Raw genomic sequence first — 5,790 nt, 5'->3', positions numbered from 1 at the left:
TCCAAGTCCTAAACTAGTAGCTTATTCCAGTTTACTCTTTTTCAGACAGCCCTAATTTAAAGAAGGGGTGGTGGTGCTTGTCACACTTTCTACTTAGGTAGGTGCTGGCTTTTACTTTAGTTGTCCACATTCTAAGAAGCTACTAAAATGTCAGATCTCTTCACAGCTATATCTACGTATAGACAAATGCCCTCTGTACCAAAGCAGTTTTGCAAGTTGTTCTTACTTTATTGGGCTCCCCCATTTTCCTAGATTTTGGTCTGGTAATTTTCAGCCAAATAATAATTTTTATATATATATACACACATACATATATATGTATACACACATACATATGTATATCTCATACAATATGCATATAATATAGAGTTTTAGCTGTCCTCATTAGGAGAATTGGTCTGTCTTACCTGGTCCAGCATGTGAGAAGTAGAGGTCCTTCCCAGCACTGAAAGCAGAGCAGTGGTTGCTAGAGCCTGAGGTAGGAATGAGGATTAACTTCAGATGGCTGTGAGAAAATGTTTCAGGGTGATGCAAGTGTTCTAAAACTACATCCTGATCATGGTTGCACAATAATATAAGTTTACTAAAATACAATCATCTGTATCCTTAATATGAGGAAGTTTTACAGCATATGAATTATACCACACTAAAGATGTTTAAAGAAGAAATTCAGAGGTGATGATTAAAAGAGTGAGAGAAATCTTGGCTAGACTGAGGGAGTATGAAAGTACAGAGAGCTTATACTCTCATTCTCTGTTTGGTTTCAGGAAGGAGATCTGTGCATAGGGATCCCCAAGGCCAACATGGAGTGACCACAGCAGAGGAGAAACATGATTTGGCATGTTTGGGCAGGGAGAGTGCTGAAGATTGCTCTTCTCTTTTAGATACTGTGTTAGCTGGGTGGTATGGAGAGAGATACAAAATTTCACACTTGCTTCTTGTAGAGGACTTGGAATGTAGCTGAGCAAGAACCAATGACATCTCTTTGGTGAGAACCATGTTGGGGAGGCCACGGCATGGGCAGCTGAGGCAGAGGCCAGATGGAGAAAGTAGAGGAGACCCAGAAGATCTCAAGTGCATGCAGGAGTTGAGGCTGGGAGGTTCAGGTGAAAGGCAAGAACCACCTGGCATGCTGAAAGAATAGACCACGAGCTCCATAAACTGAACGTTCTAGAAGCAGAGGTGGTAGGGACAGGAGCTGACAGACCTGCAAAGATAAAATGGCTGTGCAATAAACCCTACACCTCCTCTCCATCTGGACCTCAACCACAGATGGATGGTAGCCCCTGCCCCTCCAATTCCCTGAGCATATATGAGCTTTACCTTGTTCCCAGAAGCTGTCTTGAAAAAAAGGAAAATAGTCCTTTTGAGGGAGGAACGACAGCCTTGATAAATAGTTTGACCTTTGAATTGGCTGAATATTTTTCTAAAAGGGACTTTTAAATAAGAAAGACCATTTTGAACCAGAAGAGAATGATTCACCTCTAATTGGCATTTTAACACTCTGCCTTCGCCCCACCCCCAGCCATATGCCAGAATGGGTGTTTGGCAGCAAACTCAGTGCATTTGCTTCAAAATGAAGACACTTCACTTTTGTTATACATCTGAGCTATAATGCGTAAATGTTTGTTCCCCTACTGCTGCATCAGCTATCATCTATCAATAACCAAACAAATTTTCCATGTGGGGGGATGATTGTCAAATAATATGTGTCCATATGAATAAGCAAGAGGTATTTTGCTTCTTGTAGATGAGGAAGCCTCATGGCTCTGTGTGAAAATCTGCAGCCTCTTCGTTTTCTTTGTCAATGCTAGTATATTTCATGTCTGCTTAAAAGAGATCATCAGACAAACTGGTTAAGATGGTGCAGATTTTCAATAGTGTGGGTACTGTTTCTATTTCTCCCAGTGTCAACCAAGTTGGTCAACTCTCTGCACTGGAAATAGCATGCTAATTTTTGAAACTTTGAGACCTATTTCTGTGGTTGCTACTGCTTTATATCCTCTTCCTCCTCTCCACCTAGTCCAAATGCTTCCCTTTCTACTAGGCTTAGCTTGTACCCCCTCCCCCACGAATTCTTCTCCAAGCACTTTAAATCATACACATTTCCTACCCCTCTGAATTCACAGAACATTTAAATACAGACATTTGGTTCTCAACCACACACTGCCTAGGATAGTAATGTAACCATCTTTTATGTGTTGATCTAAAATCTCTCCCAAACTTCATGAGGTTAGAGCCTACAGCCTATATTTCTTTGTACATACTCAGAGTGTATGTTCCATTGTTTGGTGTCAATCAAATCTGAGCACCTCCGCTGCTCTTTTACTTTATTAGCTATATGCCTCTGAAGCAAATATCTCAGCTTCTTTTAGCCTCAGTTTCTTTGTGAGGTTGTTGAGAAGGCTAGTGAGATTAGGTAAGTAAAGACTTTAGCTTGTGTATGTATAATTGATGGCACACAAATACTCAATAAATGTCAGCTATCATGGGGAAAGATCCTTGAAGGCAGGAATTGCAACTTCTTTCTTCCTTCTTGTTGACTAACCTTCAAAATGCATTCATGTCCAACCACTTCTCATGTCCTTCCCGGCTACAAGCCTCCGCTGATCCTGGGCCCTGTCATCTCTTGCCTGGATGGTGGCGGTACCTCTGACAACTCTCCCTGACTCTCCCCTTACCAGCATGAAATCTATCCTCCATACACAGTCCAGGGAGACTGTACTGAACTGAAGATTCATGGGACCTCGGATAAAGTTAAAAATTTTTGTAGCTTCTTATTTCCCTTTATGTAAAATCCCAAGTCATTGTAAGGACTGCTTCCATCACCAACTCCCTGACTTCATCTTCTACCTCTCTCCTCTTCAGTCACTCAACTCTGGTCACACTGGTCTCCTGCTTTCTGCGGACTGCAGCAGGGATTTATCATTCTCAGGACCTTCATTTTTCTTTTTCACGTGCATGACTTGCTCCCTCATAAATATGCTCTCTCATATTTATGCTCAAAATGTCACCTTATCAGAGAGGTCTTCCCTTACTACCCAATGTAAATACTATAACTCACGGAATCTCCCAAAACTCTCTATCTCCCTTACTTGGATTTATTTTTCTTTGATTCACTTATTCTCTGAGGTACTATATTTCCATCTATTCACTTGATTTCTGTCTTCTTCCACTAGAAGGTAAGCTTCATGTGGATAAAGTTTATGTTGTTCTCTGGTCTATTTCCAGTGCTTTAAAAAGTACCTGGCAAAGTGCATAAAAGAGTGAAGACATTAATGAAAAAGTAACGAAGTAATGGCATGTTTAACAGCTATATGTTGAAAAATCATCTGAATGGTGTTAGCAATAGAAATGAGATTTTTCAATATACGAGCTTATGCTATAACCCCCAAAGTTTCAGCATATTTTTTTAACTGAATACGTTCCAATAGTCTATACATTTTGATTATGTTAGGATGGCCATATTCATTCTATCACCCTATACCCTATATTGTTTATTGTTGCACCATACCCTTTTTGTGGTGAGTATATTGTTATTTACTGTGTGGCGATCATAGGATTTCTATTTTGAGCCCAGTCAGACACTGCTGCTATAATTGTTGGAATCCATTACTCATAGAGTTGCCAAATTTAGCAGATACAATACATGATGCCCAGTTCATTTGAATTTCAGAAGAATAACAACTAATATTTTAGTATAAATATATCCCAAATATTGTGTGGGTCATACTTATACTAAAAAATCATTGTTCATCTGGAATTAAAATTTAAACAGTTATATTTTATCTGGCAACTATAATTACTAGCTGAATTTCCTGACTGTTTATCTTATAGTTCTGAATGTTTTCTACCTTTTCAAAATCCACATCAAGCAACTTTAGCTTGGCCACCTTGGTCTGTGATCGGTTTTACCACAAGAAGGATTATTTCACTTTTGTTTTTGGCTGTTTGTAGAAAGCAAAGCCAAAAGACAAAAAGGATTAGATAAGAATCCTTCTTTTCCCATGACTCTAGTAAAACAGAATATAGAGCACACACAGTTCAATTAGAACTTCGTTTTGAGAGGGAGCTTTGAATAATGAGTTGCTCTCGCTTGTCTCAACCATCTATTAACTCACCATCATGAAACAACAGATGGCCTGGTGTGAAATGTGCCTACAGGGCTCTGTTTATGGGAGAAACCTATGCCAAGGGCTGCATTTGTTTCTCTTTTCTAATTACCCATTTGGTGGAGATATTTTTGGAATTTCCAGCAGTGAGCATTACTAGGCTGAGGATATGATTGGAACCTGCATGGCTTGTGTGGGATATCTAGCATCTAAGCTTTTGCTTTTATATGATTTCAGGCTTTGTGTATTATTGTTCACTGAAACCTGAATAAAATATTTTTGGCCATTAATGAATAATTCATAATTTAAGTTATTTATTTATTTAACTTATTGAGACAGGGTCTCCCTCTGTTGCCCAGGCAGGAGTACAGTGGTGCGATCTTGGCTCACTGCGACCTCCGCTTCCTGGGTTCAAGCGATTCTCCTGCCTCAGCCTCCCGAATAGCTGGGATTACAGGTGCTCCTGGCTAATTTTTTTGTAGTTTTAGTAGAAACAGGGCTTCGCCATGTTGTCCAGGCTGGTCTTGAACTCCTGACTTCAGGTGATCCGCCTGCCTTGGCCTCCCAAAGTACTAGGATTACAGGCATGAGCCTAATCCTAATTCAGGTTTATCTATACAGTGATGGTAATTATTTCCTGAAGATTGTACAAAAATGTGTAGTTTTTCTGATAAATTTCATTTTTTGTAGCTTTAATACTCCTCAGTTAATAGATTGTTCTTACGCTTTAATCCCAGACAAAAGCAAGCATCATCAATTTATGTATGTAGGAGTCACTTTATCTAACAAGCTATTTCACCTTACCCCACTTTAATAGGTGGGCTAGTGGATTTCAAAGGCCATTTGACTCAACAAACAGAGTTGAAGTCTCTTATGTTATAGGTTGCTTTTCAGGTCTTCTATTTGTACCATAAACTATTTCTAGTTTTGATTTTCTAAAGATATGTAGAACTCGGTGAGGAAATTGCATTCTTAGAATTATTAGACTAAAGTGTAGGGCAAACATTTATAAAGAGAGTAAATATTAATAGAACAGGCAGTATGGTGTAGAGCTCAGATTAAATAATATTTGGTTTGCTTTGTTCTCTTACCTTTCAAATTTTGCTTACTCAGAGGCGCCGTGTGAAGCAGAAGCATCCATTATTGTGTACCCGTTGGGTTAGCAAGAAAGAAAATTTACCTCTTGAAGAACATTGAGTGCCCCGTGTCCATGTCCTCAGGGTTATGTTCAAATAACAATAATAATAGTAATATTAAAAAATAGAGTTAATTTTTAAGCACTCACTGTGTGCTGGTGGCTTTTCACATAATATCTTATTTGCCCTTCCTACTCCTGGAGAACTGTAATCAGTTGTTAAAATTCTTCCACTGGCCTGCCTGTAAGCTCTTCAAGAGCACTGGCCATCTTATTTAGCTCTGAATTTCTAGTATCTAACATAGTGCCAGCTCATTATATTTCTCAGTAAGGGGAGAATAAATAAGTAATAAATAAATGAACAAGAAAACTATTACTTAAAATGTTACAGGAGGATAATAATTACTAGATCACTCATAGTAGTCAATTTTTTAAATAATATTTTAAAATTATATTTATTTTACCTTTACTTTTAATGTAATATTTGATATATACTAAGGAATATATACATGTATGTATATATATTATATATATATATATATA

This window comes from Pongo abelii, chromosome 9 (assembly GCF_028885655.2).
Source record: "Pongo abelii isolate AG06213 chromosome 9, NHGRI_mPonAbe1-v2.0_pri, whole genome shotgun sequence".
NCBI lineage: Eukaryota > Metazoa > Chordata > Mammalia > Primates > Hominidae > Pongo > Pongo abelii.
Note: the sequence above shows the minus strand (reverse complement) of the source record.